The following is a 15,771-nucleotide window of genomic DNA, read 5'->3' on the forward strand; positions in this document are numbered from 1 at the left end:
AAGCCCTGACTCGGAGTATTTGCTGATTTTCATGGTGTAAATAGTCCCACCTTGACCAGTTTCAAGCTCTGATTCGACAACCAGGTTACAAGTCCAGAGTATTTAACAGTTGGCTGGAACCATTTCCAGAAAACCTTTGTTCATGCCCTCAATTTCACCTGAACAAGTACATGATGAGGTCATTGCTCTGCTAATGAAAATGGACCATCCCAGTGCAATGTGTCCTTCTTCCCACGTAACAGGAACTTCCAGTGTCCTTACTTAAGGAGCAAGTTAGATGGGTGTTCCAGAAACCTTGAGAAGCCCAGATGAAGATGAATGACATGACTGTTTTCCTTTTCAGGGATAGACTAAGAAAGTTCATTATTGGGTCAGCTGTGGACCCTATTGTTGGAGTCGCTTATGTGCACAGGGTATGAGCTGACTATTTATTCCTGATGTTATGAACAATGTCTCAGCCAAATTAGAGGGATGGCCTGTTACCATTCTAAGTATTGCCTCAGAAATGTTTACAATCCTTGGGTTACAGTGTTTACTGGAGCTGACATCTGCTATGGATGACTGAAGAGTGTGGTTGGACAGAAAGTGGATCTTGAGAATATAGAGGATGCTTGAAAGTCCATAAAGACAAAAGCTGAGTCATTTCTAGAAGGTCCAAATGTGGCTTTTTTGGGTTTTTAAAAAATTATTTATTTAAAAAAATTTTTTTGGCTGCGTTAGGTCTTCATTGTTATGTGCAGGCTTTCTCTAGTTGTGGCAAGTGGGTGCTACTCTTCGTTGTGGTGTGCAGACTTCTCATGGCTGTGGCTTCTTTTGTTGCAGAGCATGGGCTCTAGGTGTGCGGGCTTCAGTAGTTGCAGCACGTGGGCTCAATAGTTGTGGCATGCGGGCCCTAGAGTGTCCAGACTTCAGCAGTTGCGCGCATGGGCTCAGTAGTTGTGGCTCACAGGCTCTAGAGTGCAGCTCAGTAGTTGTGGTGCACGGGCTTAGTTGCTCTGCAGCATGTGGGATCTTCCTGGACGAGGGATTGAACTCGTGTCCCCTGCATTGGCAGGCGGACTCTCAACGACTGCGCCACCAGGGAAGTCCCAAGGTGGCTTTTTTAAATTATGCAATTTCCATAGGAGTTCTGGCATCTTAAAAAGATAAGTATTCTTATCCCTTTGAAATAAGTGATGAAATGTAGCTGCTGGAAAGTGGAAGTAACAATGATAATAATGCTATGGACTAAATTAGGTCTCCCCAAAATTATCTTTTGAAGTCCTAAGCCCTAATGTATTTGGAGGTGAGACCTTTGGGAGGCACTAAGGGTTAGGTGAGGATGGAGCCCTGACCCAAGGGGATTAATGCTCTTAAAGGAAAAGGCATCAGAGAGCTTGTTCACCCTCTCTCTGCCATATGAGGGCTCAGCAGAAAGTAGTCATCTGCAAGCCAGGAAGAGAATTCTTACCAGAAATTTAAAGCTGCTGGACTTTGATCTTGGACTTTCCAGCCTCCAGAACTTGGAGAGAATAAATTTCTGTTGTTTGAGCAACCTAGGCTAAGGTATTTTGTTATGACAGCCTGAGCAGACTAATACAAATAATCATCATTGCCACCACCACTGTCATCATCATCATCTAACTGTTTTACATGTATACTCTCCTATAATCCTCACAGTAATCTGAAAAATTGATTTAAGTATTTTCCTCTTCTCATAAATGAGAAAATAAGACTCAGACAAGTTAAGGAACACATGCAAGGCCATAATAGATGGCAAATAGCAGCTGGGGTCCTAACCCCAACTATCGGTGCCCAAAGCTCCCATTTTTCACTGCTATACCATACTGCTTCCCAATGGCCACCATGGTGTCTGTCATATAGTGGGTGCTAAAAATTTGGAATGATTGAAAATGGATGAATTATGGTTAGGCTACCAAGAAAAGAAACTGAGTTGGAACGCACGGCTTTTTGGAGATTCTAATGTAGTGAAAGACCATGCATATGAAGTCACAGTAAAATTTTTTGCTATGAAACTTGAAATTTTAGTTCTTTCTTGGAAATCTGAAAAAAAAAAAGGAGTGTAAGCCTAAGGTAATTGTCCTTTTATACTGTTATACTTGTCGTGGTGCCAGTATCCACATATTTCCCCGAGGGATGAAATTAAAATGCCAAATTTTCATGATCGTAAGATGATTACAGACTAAGTGCTGAGGGAAGAATCATAGAGTAGAAAGAAGTCTGTATGAATGCCTTCCCAACTGGTTAAAGGCAAGCTTGAGCCTTTGCATTATTTACAGGGGACTTGCTACGTATGGGTTTTCTTCATATTCCTTCTCTATGAACCATTTATCTCCTGATTATCCTACAGCCCCTGATTGGTTGTGACATGTGTCTTTAGGAAGGAATGCTTGTGAATGCATTAATACCTTTCATAAGGCAGTTTATTCCAGTCACACTGAAAATTTTAGGAAAGTTTCACACTGAAGATAACTTTGGTAAAATATATAAGGATTCTGGAAAAACTACCAAAACCTCTTCCCAGTGATTAGAAAGAGTTCTGACAAGAAAACTTTGGACAGAGTGTGAAAAATGAGGCTTACATTATACTTATAAACATCATTGTTACATGAAATTTAACCTTCCAACTTATTTAGTTGTTCATGACATGTAAAAGAGAAAGCAACAATGGAGGAGAAAATTGGGTTCTGATTGCTTCAGTTTAACCCAGAGAATTTTTTTTTTAATGTAAAAAATAAAAGCTACAGAAAGAGAATTGCAGACATAGAATCTTTCTTTTGCTCTTTCGTTTCCCTTTTCAGAGAGATTCAGCCAGATCTGTGAGGAGAGTTGCAAAAAGCCAGCAGGAGATATCCAGGGCTCACTCCTGGAGCTGCCTTTGATTTTACCCTTGCTGACTGCAGAGCATATTCTGATGGAGTTCTGTGTTAGTTCTCCCCCTGGGGCTGGTGGGAGGGGACACGTCCATTTGTCCTGTTTTACAAGTGCAATGCCTTTCCCTCTTAAAAGGAAGAGCTTGCCACATGCCATGTACCCCACCATTAGTCAAGCAGTAGAAAGAACTCAATACAAGCTAAGAAGTACAATGCCCAAAGAAACACTATCAATCCTTTATTACCACAACTTCCTCATTCTTGAGTTGTTGATATTGATTTATCTTTGGCCCAGGTAGAGTGACTGAGAGTAATTTTCTCAGCAAGACAACACAGATTGCCTCAGTTCTGAACATATGCCTGTCCAAGAATGTTTTTCGTCTGCTCTCACTGATTGGTTATGGGATATTTTAGCCAGTATATTTTCCCCTCAGAACTCAGTAGTTTCCATTGATTCATACACTCAAGTGGCAGATATCAAAATATGAAGCTACCGTGATTTGGTGTCTATTTAAATCAACCTACCTTTTCTTCACACTTCCTTTTAGGATGTATACTTCATATACTTCAAATTGTATGTTACCTGGGTAAATCTTGGATTTTATTCTATTTTTATTAATTTTGCCAAGGATGATGCATTATTTTAGTCAGCAGATGATTTTCTTTTACTCAAGAATATTTTTTCTTTATTTCTTTAATTATTATTTCCAGTCAATCTTTTCTACCCTTCTCTGAGATACTTCTGTTTTATGTGTGTGAGTATATATTCCCTATATTCCTTTAGGCTTCATTTTTTTCTTCTAAGTTTCAAAGTTCTTTTCCCCTTTTCTCTCTTGTGATATACATTATCTTTAGCATAAAATCTGTTACATGCCACTTTTCTCATGGGTCCTTAATGTAAAAGTTAAGGAAATAATGCATCTTTTAATTCCCCCCTTATCTATCTTTCCTGTCTTTCTTTGCTTCACTTAATGTTCTTATTCTGATTTCATAAATTTCATGTGTCTTATAGAACCTTAACCAGAAATATTCTAAAATTTCTATTTTGGAGAGTTTTTCTCTAATTCCCGGGACCAGTGTGGAGGTTTGTTCTTGATCCCATCTGGAGAGCCTTTTTTCCAAGCTTGCATTTGCTTTCACAAGAGACTGGAGGGGAAAGTTTACCTCTTTCCCATGTCTTTATCTCTGGTATATTTCCCCCTCGGCTCTTTCTTAATACTTGTACTATTCCTGAGTTTTTATATAACCGATAAAATGTTGTTAGCATAAAGAAGGCAAAGACCCAAATCTTTCCTCTGAGGTTTTATTTTTTTGTGTGTTTTTTTTTTTTTGGTTTATTTTCTAGTTGGAAATATAATCTTGGACTAACTTCAAAGGAATTTACTAACTAGAAGAAGCCCTGTATTCCAGGGTCTGAACCCCAGGAATAATTTTCCAGAGAAGAAAGGTTTTCTAAATAGCAAGACATTCAGCCACTAAGTGTGTCCATCTATCACTATAGGCATAAACTCTGCCTCATTAAAAAATAAAAATTCCTTCTCTTGAGATGCACCTCTTAGTCTACACCACTGTGTCGACTGATGTACAATGCAAGAAAGAGATTATTAAACATTTGTCCATGCGTCTGTCTTGTCCAATGATGATCTGCATCATTGCATGTGTACTAGATAGAAACAGCAAATTAGAATGTAGTTTTAATAACTATATGACTTACAGTGGTATTTGCCTTCTTCATTTTATTCAGGTAAGGACTCCAAGATGCTCTTTTTCCTTTTGTTTGAATATTTGAAAATGTATCCACACCATCCTTCACCTCTAAGTTTGATCAGCTGTATCATGCCTCTCATCACACTCCACCCAATACATGGTAAACATTAATCTCATAATAAAAAACCTATTATATTTTAAAATGCATTTTTATAGCCATCAGCACCTTCTTTTTTTTTCCTGAGGGCCTACTTTGTGCAAAACTTGAGAATTTAGGTCTTTGACATCCAACCAAGAAAGTTTTCAGTTTAGAGAGAAGTTAGGCATCACCATGTTTCCTCTTTCTGGAAAATGAGGTGTTATTTGGTCAGAGATTTTTAAATTGACTTAAACTTTATTTAATTTTTAAAGACTCAGTGGCAAAGAGAACATATGAATGCCTGCCTATCTCTGGGAAGCTTGATGTCCTAGAGAAAATCCTTCCTTCTCTCTTGCTGCAATCCAAGGTAGGATATATTGATGGCCAGAGGGTATCTGGCTGCAGCCCAAAACCACTCTTCTGACTTTGAAAGCAGAGAGTTCACAGTCACCTTCCAATGGCCCATCCAACAATGATGAGACCATGGTTGACGGGAATTATCTCAAATGTGTCAGGAATGAACACACACTTGCTAATGGCCTATTTCCTTCCCCACAGGCATCCCTGCAGAGGAAGAAGGCAAGGGAGAGCGAGACCCTTGGCTCAGCTTATGCCTTTTCTCCTCTTTCCTTTCCCAAACACCCTCTCCTCTCACCCCAGGATCATGCTTGATTCTTGAATTCCCATCAGGTTTCAGGGGAAGGGGAAATACTATTTCTTGCACTTTTTGCTGGCCAAGAAATTGATGCTATCTGTCTCCCATTGTTCTGCTCACCATCCGGTTTGGACCTGACTGAAGGCGGGAATGAAGGTGTGCATCCAGCTGTGGCCCATGTCCTTTGAACAACTCAGTCTTTGCACAGAGATACCAATTCAGAGACTGTTCCCATTTACTCGAAATATTGGTAGCAAACTCAGCACATTACCCAAATGAGAGTCACTGAATATGTTCAAAGAGCTATAAAAGGAAGATATAAGAAAACAAAGTCCTCAGTATCCTGATTAAACTTTCAGATAGTTATAGACATGGAGGAAATCAGCAGAAAGAGAAACATGCTCCAAGAAACCATTTCTCCATTGACAATGACTTTGCCACATCATGTATGTAGTATCTACACACCACAGTTAAACCATCAGATCACTGGCATACAATAGGTGCTCAATAAATATTTGTGAGTGTCAGAATCATATTCTGGTATACTTGCCTTTCTAGGTAACTGGATCTAAAGGAGAAGTAATTAAGTGCATCTAGCCTAGAGCTAAGGGAGTAAACTGTAGTTTTTAGATTATGGGAGAATTTTTTTAAATACTTTTAATTTTGGAGTTATTTTAGATTGATAAAAATAATAGGAAAGATAGTACAGAGAGTTCCCCCACACCTCTCAGTTTGAGTTTTCCCTAAAGTTACCGTCCTATATTACCATTGTATATTTGTCAAAACTGAGAAACCAACATTGGTGCTTTACTGTAATTCCAGGCTTTATTTGAAGTTCACAAGTTTTTCCATTAATATCCTTTTCTGTTGTTTTGGGATCAAATCCAGCACATCACATTTCATTTTATCATTATGTCTCTTAAGTGTACTGCGGTTTGTGACAGTTTCTTAATCTTCCCTTGTTTTTCAAGATCTTACTATTTGGAGGAATACTCATAAGGTATTTTATAGATTGTCCCTCAGCTTGAGTTTGCCTGTTTCCTTATGGTTATGGATTTTTGGAAAGATTCCCACAAGGGATTCGTGATATCCACATGGAATTATTGATGATGTTAAACTTCATCACTTGATTAACCTTCATCACTTGGTTAGGGTAGTGCCAACTTTCTCCACCATTAAGTTATTATTTTTTCCCTTTTATGGGAGGATTTTTAGTTGTGATTTATTATAATTTCATTTTGCAAAGCTTCGTGTAGAAGTCAGGAGACAGCTCTTGATTGTAAAATGAGGGAAAAGTAGTTCAGTCAGTAACAGAAATATCTTGCTGGAATCCTGGGGGAAGTTTAATCAGTAATTGACTTGTTGGAACAAAATAATAAAACCTTTGAAGAGCTGGAAGGAGATTAGAATTGGAGCTGTGAGTCTGATACACCTGACTGAGCTCTTTTCACAGGTACAGGGTCTGAGCACTGCCTCCTGTGTGTACTGGGGTCAGCAGAGAAATCCAGCCTCACCTGGACTCCTTCCATTCTGTTCTCATAACCTTTCTAACAGTCCTCTCTAACTCTCGCCCTCTCCCCTCCTACACAAAAGCCCCCACCCCATTGGGTATTGGCCTTTGGCATGCCCAATCAGTCACTACTATGTCTAGTTCCTAAGGTAAATACAAGACAGAAGCAGGGAGGGGACAGATGCTGAGATTGTGGAAGGGAGAGGAAAGTAGCCTTCTTTTTGGTCTGGTCTCTGGATCAAGTATGGACTACACAATTAGACCTTTCAAAGTGTGGAAGTTAACACTTCTGCCAGCATAACTCCTATACCTCATGATGCTCCAAGAGGATCTGAACTATTATGTAAAATGTTTATTTCTATTACCTCAGTGTTGTTAAAACTATTTCCAGGTTGGTTTAGGAGTTCCAGAACTTTTAGGAGTTAAAAACAAATCCTTCCATCTGTTTTAAATAATAATCTATTCATTTTATCATTAAGAAAAAGATCTAGGAATAGCAGGGGTCAGGTTTCTGCTTAAACTTTGTTGGCTTCTGTGGTTTAGATACTTCTGGATCTGTCTGTCCTTGTATGAGAGGTCATTTTCCATGCCAGTTTTGGAGAAGGGGAAATAGTCTAGGGAAGAATTCTCAAAGAGATAAAATTAGGGAAATAATTTAGTCAGTTAATGATTTTCCAGTTTCAAAAATCAATACATAAATTATAAAAAAGTATAATCTTGCCAAGATTGTAATTAAAGATTTGAAAAATGATGTTGATAAAAAGTGGCATAAAATAAAGCAGAAACACATAGGCATAGGTTCAAGAGGAAAAATAAGAGTTTTGAGGACAGAGTCAGGAAATCTGATTGGAATCACTGGATTAACAGGAGAAGAAAAGGAAAGAGAAGAGGGAAAACAATAATTCTTTTAAAAACACAAGAATTAATTTGAGCTAAATGGGGATAAATTTGCAGTTTAAAATTTCTCACTTGATCTCAAAAATTACCAAAAAAAAAAAATCTAAACCTTTGAAATTCCTAAATTCTAAGCCACATACAAATCCTTAAAGTTTCTATTTATAAGTAGCTGATTTTTTTTACATAACTGAGTAAACCTGTCAGATTTCTCTTCAGTATGGGAAACTATTCTGCAACACCTACAGACTCTTGAAAGGAGATGGATGCAATGTCAGTATCTTACACATAGGAAAATATAATACATCTATTGGCCAAAAAAAGAGTCAGGAATGGTCTAAGAGAGTACAATCCATGTCCATTGTCTGAGGAAGTATCTGTGCATGCTAAATTTCAATAAGATCAGAGATTTCAACATATTGTAAGATATGAAAGGGAAAGATATAGTGATAGGTAACAAATAAATATATAGCAGGTAGAGGTAGATAAAAAGATAGATGAACACTATATATATATGTTTATATAAACATATGCCTCATATGTGTAGTTATGTATAATCAGATGATGGTAAGGCTACTGTGAATTTGTAGCGTAGGTACTAAGTAAGTTGTCTTGGGAAGAATGACACATGTAGCAAGGGAAGACCTTTCAATAGACGGCCCTCCATAAAAAACAAACTAAACTGAAAACAAACACAACTCTCTCAGCAAAACCCAGTAGTAACGGAATGGGAGGGGAGGGAGGGAGTAGCAAAGAGCAGAAAATTAAAATATGATAAAATTCCACCATGAGGGCTTCCCTGGTGGCTCAGTGGTTAAGAATCCGCCTGCCAAGGTAGGGGACATGGGTTCAAGCCCTGGTCTGGGAAGATCCCACATGCAGCAGAGAAACTAAGCCTGTGCGCCACAACTACTGAGCCTGCGCTCCACAGCCTGTGAGCCACAACTACTGAGCCCATGTGCCTAGAGCCTGTGCTCTGAAACAAGAGAAGCCACCTCAATGAGAAGTCTATGCACCACAACGAAGTGTAGCCTGCTTTCGCTGCAACTAGAGAAAGCTGCGCACAGGAACTAAAACCCAACGCAGCCATAAAAATAAATAAATAAATAAATCTATTAAAAAAAAAATTCCACCATGATGGGATATATGGCGTCCAAATAATTCAATTGTTGCAAAATACAGGTCCATGGTGTTATGAATTTAATGAAACACATAATGCAGTATTATTTGTAGATCTGTATTGTCAAAGATCAGGAAAGCAAATATGGTGAATAGTACACTGTATCCAATGAAATGTTGCCTCCATTGAGAATGTCCCAAATGGTCACAGGCAGTTACTTTCCAACCACAACCCACCCTTCTAAAAGATAAGAACTTTAACCAGCCAATACTTACTTGAGAACTGGAGCTGGCCAGAAGTCAGGAACCACTCACTAATAGCATGATCTTCAGAGTCATGTTTAGCAGAGTTTACAGCAGTTCTGAAGGTTTTATACTGAGGTAAAAGTGGCTCTATTCTAAAACATTCATCTCAGTGGAAGTGGAGGAGCAGATATGTGAAGTGTCAGTGGGAGAAATACATGTTTAATTTTGACAATTAGAAGTGGGAATCACTAATAGCCTTAAAAATACAATAGAGCTTCTAAATCACCAAGAGAGAAGAGAATGAAGAAAAAAAAATCATTATTGTGTGCTATGTGACAAATACAAATAACCAAAGTGCTGGAGAAAATACTGATATCAGGACAAAGAAAAATCAAGGCCATAGACACTAAACAGGATAAAGAAGGATATTATATAATAATAGAATGCAAGAGTCCATAAAAGAGACTTACAAAAGATATACATCCTTATATAGCAAAGAACACTGCAGCAAAATGTAAGTGTTGGGTTAGAATTCTCGAAACATTGTAATTTGTTAAAATACATTTGTTTGGAAAATTTCAGTGTAACTATTTTAGAATATAAAAACCCATGTGGGTAATAATAGAACATTTGAAGAATATAATGAATAAGCACAATTTAATAGATTTAAATAAAATGTTATGTTAACAAAATGGAAATATATGTCCTTGGAACACAGCAAAAAAATTAACTACATACATAGCCACAAAAATGCTCAGTAAATTGCCAAGTGACACATTTTATGGGCCCTATTTTTGAATTATATCCCCCTCCCCTCCAAAAAATGGAAGTCAATAAATGTCTGCCCCTAAAAAATGTAACTAGCACATTTCTATTTTAAAACATTTTGAAACAACACCTGATGAAGAGGGGAAAATGAAAGTTACTAATTAGTTTTAGAAGAATGAATGGGGGAACAGAAAAGCAAACCTCATAATAAAAATCGTTGGTCACAGCTAAAGCCATATTTTTCAAAGGAAAAGAGCATGAATTGCATTTTTTAAATTCTTATTAAAAGAAGGAGGCTGAAAATAAACTTTGATTTCAACCACGTGCAATATATGTTAACATCAAGTCAACTCATAGGGTTAGGCAATGATTTGTGATGGGTAAAATGGATAAAGTAGTCAGAAAAACCCTCTCTGAAGAGCTAACAGTGAGCAGAAAATTAAAGAGTGTAGAAAGTAAACCATGTGAAGATCTGTTATGACCCACTGACATGAATGACTAGTTATTTACAGAGACTTCTTTTCTGGGTACCCATGACTACTTACTTTTGGTTCATATTGAGTTGGCCAAGAAGGCTTATGTAGACAACTGGAAGAAACAAAATTTTCTTCCTTCCTTATTTTTCAACAGTGAAACTAGCTTCACAGTTTCTTAGGATTATGCAGTTAATATATTTTTATCGTAAAAATAAAGATGAAATATTAAACTAAATTTAATGTCTCTTGAAATCCTGCTGTACCAACATAACAAAAATCAATGTTACTGATCATCTTTTGACACAAATTTTATATATGTGTAGGTACGTATATACAAATATTAGGTTGTCTCTTATTTTAGATATTTTAATACAGTTTTTTAAAAAAATAATGTGTCTCCTGCTTTCCCTTCCCTGGTCCCCCATCCTGTCCCAAATAACTAATATTAACCACTTACTGATAACATTCCATAGCCTATTCAATGTTCACATGACCCAGTACCTATAGTTATAGGTTTAACTTTTGATATTGATTTAAGTATTAATATGGTTATAGATAGCAAAGATTTTTGCCATTATTTTATTTTTTAAAATGATCACAGTACATAATGCTTCTCTACATCTTGATTTTCTCCCTTCACTGTAGATTACAGTAATCCTTTCAAATCATTTGGTCTGAACCTAACATCTTCTTTTAGTGGTAACATAAAATTCTTTATTGTGAATGTACCATAATCTATTCAACCTGTATATCTCAGAATACTACTCACTCCCTCACCTCAGTTTTTGTTACTGTTAAAAATCCTGCAATGAATATTTATTTCCATGTATGGATCTCTACATATTGGTATTTTTATTTCTATAAATTAGGTTCTCAGGAGTGCGATTATTGGGTCAACAAATATATATATATATATATATTTAAAAATTTTTAAGATACTTTGAAATTGCTGTTAAAAAAAAAAAAGCTGTTCTACTGATTCACATTGACAGCAACAATATGAATTCCATATTGTCTACATTCCTATTTGCCATAAATAACACTTTTTCGTCTTATCTCTTAGGTATAAAAGACTACCTTGTTGTTAATTTTTAAATTTTTTCTTACTAATAAAGAGATTGGGTACTCATTCCTTTGTTTCCATTGGCCTTTTATACTTGCAACTGTCATTCACATATTTTGTCCATTTTTTTTCCTGCTGGTTTGTATGCATTTTTGTTGTCAATTTGTTATCAATTTATTTTTTACATATTCTAACCTTCAATCTTGCACATGTGTAGAATTTATTATTTGCTTTGCTTTAGTATTGATTTTAAAAAATATTCAAACACAGGTTTAATTTTTAGACAGTCAAATGTCTGCCTTTTCTTAAATGCTTTTGGAGTTTATTGTTTTAGTTATAATGATCTTCCAAACCCTCAGGTTTTAATATGTTGTCCCCTAACTTTTCATTTATCATTTTAGAAAATATTTATGTTTTCATCCCAGGTAGAATTTTTTAAATATGGCATGAAGTAGATGTCTAAGATTTTTTTTTTCCTTTTTGATGGAAAGCCACTTGTGCTGGCATCATTTATTAAATTTCCACTGAATTGAAATACCATTTCTTTCATTTATTATATGGTCATATATACTGGAATCTGTTTCTGGGCACTCTGCTCTGTTTTCTCTGATCCCTTTGATAAGTTTTTATGCCAATAACAAACTTTTTATTACAGTGGCATTATAGTATATTTCAATGTCTGGCAAGGGAAGTCCTTCAATATGCTTCTGAACCTAAAGCTGAAAGTTAGTGTTGCCCCTCCATCTTAATTTTACAGCCTTCAGCTTTTCCAGTGATTTTGTCAGCCATCTAATCCCTTCTATAAAATCACTTTTGCTTGAAAACCTGGAGTGGTTTATGTATTTTTGGCTGAGTCCAACAGAGGCAATAAGAGTATAGCAAGATAGCTAACTAGTCAGTTAATATATTAAAAAGGGGACCCGGAGGAAGATGGCGGAAGAGTAAGACGCGGAGATCACCTTCCTCCCCACAGATACATCAGAAATTCATCTACACGTGGAACAACTCCTACAGAACACCTACTGAACGCTGACAGAAGACCTCAGACCCCCCAAAAGGCAGGAAACTCCCCACATACCTGGGTAGGGCAAAAGAAAAAAAGAATAAACAGAGACAATAGGATAAGGACGGGACCTGCACCAGTGGGAGGGAGCCGTGAAGGAGGGAAGGTTTCCACACACTACAAGCCCCTTCGCGGGCGGAGACTGCAGGTGGTGGAGGGGGAAAGCTTCGGAGTAGCGGAGGAGAGCACAGCAACAGGGGTGCGGAGGGCAAAGCGGAGAGATTCTGGCACAGAGGATCGGTGCCCTGAGGCACACACCAGCCCGAGAGGCTTGTCTGCTCGGCCGCCGGGGCGGGCGGGGCTGGGAGCTGAGGCTCGGGTATCGGCTTTCAGTCGGAGCGCAGGGAGAGGACTGGGGCTGGCGGCAGGAAGAGAGCCTGAAGGGGTTAGTGCACCACGGCTAGCCCGGAGGGAGTCCGGGGAAAGGGTCTGGAGCTACCGAAGAGGCAAGAGACTTTTTTCCCTTTTGTTTCCTGGTGCGCGAGGAGAGGGCATTAAGAGGGCTGCTTGGGAAAGCGCCGGAGACAGGCGCGAGCCGCGGGTAAGGCGCGGACCTCGGAGACGGGCGTGGGCCGCTGGGGCCGCTGCTGCTGCCGCCGCCGCCGCCGCCGCCGCCACCGCCGCCGCGGGGCCTGTGTGCGAGCGCGGGTCACTGTCCGCCCCGCCTTCCGGGGGGCCTGTGCACCCCGCCACTGCCGGGTTCCCGGCACCCGGGGACGGCTTTCTCGGGAAAACGCGCGGAGCGCCACGGGCTGCTGCAACGTCACGCCGGCCTCTGCCGCCGCAGGCCCGCCCCACACTGCGCGCCCCTCCCTCCCCTCTGCCTGACTGAGCCAGAGCCCCCGAATCAGCGGCTCCTTTAAACCCGTCCTGTCTGAGCGAAGAACGGACGCCCTCCGGCGACCTACGCGCAGAGGCGGGGCCAGGTCCAAGGCTGAGACCCGGGAGTTGTGAGAGCAGAGACAGGGAAATCTCTCTGTGCAGCCTCGGAGGCAGCGGATTAAAGCTCCACGGTCCATTTGATGTGCCCTGCGTCTGTGGAGTGCATGAATGGACAGCGAATCATCCCAAATTGAGGAAGTGGACTTTGAGGACAAGATTTAAGACTTTCCCCCCTTTTTCCTCTTTTTACAACGAATTATCCCAAATTGAGGAGGTGGACTTGGAGAGCAAGATTTTTGATTTTTCCCCCTGCTCTCTTTTTGTGAATGTGTATGTGTAATCTTCCGTGTAAGATTTTCTCTGTATAGCTTTGCTTCCACTATATGTCCCAGGGTTCTATCTGTCTGTGTTTTTTTTCAATAATTACTTTTTAATTTTAATAACGCTACTATATTTCATACTTTATTCTATTTTACTTTACCTGCTCTTTCTTTTTTTCCTACCTTCCTTTCCTCCCTCCCTCCGCTCCTCCTTTCCTTCTTTCTTTTTCTTTCCTCCCTCCCTCCCACCCTTCTTCTTTCCACTTTCTTTTTCTTTCCTTGCTCCCTCCCTCCCTCCTGTCCTTCTTTCTTTCTTTCCTCCCTCCCTCCCTCCCTCCTGTCTTTCTTTCTTTCTTTCCTTCCTCCCTCCCTCCCTCCCTTCTTCCATTCACTCTTCCTTTTGCTTTCATTCCTCCCTCCCTCCCTCCTTTCTTTCCTTCTTTCTTTCCATCCTTCCTCCCTCCCTCCCTCCTTTCTTTCTTTCTTCCTACCTTCCTTCCTTTCTTCCCTCCTTCCTTCCTTTCTTCCCCTCTTCCTTTCGTTCCCTCTCTCTTTCTTTCTTCTACTAATTCTTTCTTTCTACTTTTTCTCCCTGTTATTCTGAGTCGGGTGGATGAAAGGCTCTTGGTGCTGCAGCCAGGAGTCAGTGCTGTGCCTCTGAAGTGGGAGAGCCAACTTCAGGACACGGGTCCACAAGAGACCTCCCAGCTCCACATAATATCAAGCAGCGAAAATCTCCCAGAGATCTCCATCTCAACACCAGCACCCAGCTTCAGTCAACGACCAGCAAGCTACAGGGCTGGTCACCCTATGGCAAGCAACTAGCAAGGCAGGAACACAACCCCACACATTAGCAGAGAGGCTACCTAAAAACATAATAAGGCCATAGGCACCCCAAAACACACCACCAGACGTGGACCTGTCCACCAGAAAGACAAGATCGAGCCTCAACCACCAGAACACAGGCATTAGTCCCCCCAACCAGGAAGCCTACACAACCTACTGAAACAACCTTAGCCACTGGGGACAGACACCAAAAACAACGGGAACTACGAATCTGCAGCCTGCAAAAAGGAGACCCCAAACACAGTAACATAAGCACAATGAGAAGACAGAAAAACACACAGCAGGTGAAGGAGCAAGATAAAAACCTACCAGACCTAACAAATGAAGAGGTAATAGGCAGTCTACCTGAAAAAGAATTCAGAATAATGATAGTAAAGCTGATCCAAGATTCTATTTCCAAGATCCAAAATCTTGGAAATAGAATAGACAATATGCAAGAAACAGTTAACAAGGATCTAGAAGAACTAAAGATGAATCAAGCATCGATTAAAAACACACACAAAAAAAAAATGTCATGAAGAACCTAGGGGTAAAACGGGAATAAAGACACAGACCTACTTGAGAATGGACTTGAGGATATGGGGAAGGGGAAGGGTAAGCTGTGACAAAGGGAAAGAGAGGCATGGACATATATACACTACCAAACGTAAGGTAGATAGATAGTGGGAAGCAGCCGCAGAGCACAGGGAGATCAGCTCGGTGCTTTGTGACCGCCTGGAGGGGTGGGATGGGGAGGGTGGGAGGGAGGGAGATGCATGAGGGAGGGGATGTGGGAACAGATGTATATGTATGACTGATTCACTTTGTTATAAAGCAGAAACTAATAAAAAAAAAAAAAAACTAAAAAAAAAAAAAACACAATAAATGAAATGAAAAACACTCTAGATGGGATCAATAGCAGAATAACTGAGGCAGAAGAACGGATAAGTGAGGTGGAAGATAAAATAGTGGAAATAACTGATGCAGAGCAAAATAAAGAAAAAAGAATGAAAAGAACAGAGGACAGTCTCAGAGACCTCTGGGACAACATTAAATGCACCAACATTCGAATTATAGGGGTTCCAGAAGAAGAAGAGAAAAAGAAAGGGACTGAGAAAATATTTGAAGAGATTATAGTTGAAAACTTCCCTAATATGGGAAAGGAAATAGTTAATCAAGTCCAGGAGGCACAGAGAGTCCCATACAGAATAAATCCAAGGAGAAATATGCC

Source organism: Hyperoodon ampullatus (assembly GCF_949752795.1).
Source record: "Hyperoodon ampullatus genome assembly, chromosome: 14".
In the NCBI taxonomy this organism is placed as follows: domain Eukaryota; kingdom Metazoa; phylum Chordata; class Mammalia; order Artiodactyla; family Ziphiidae; genus Hyperoodon; species Hyperoodon ampullatus.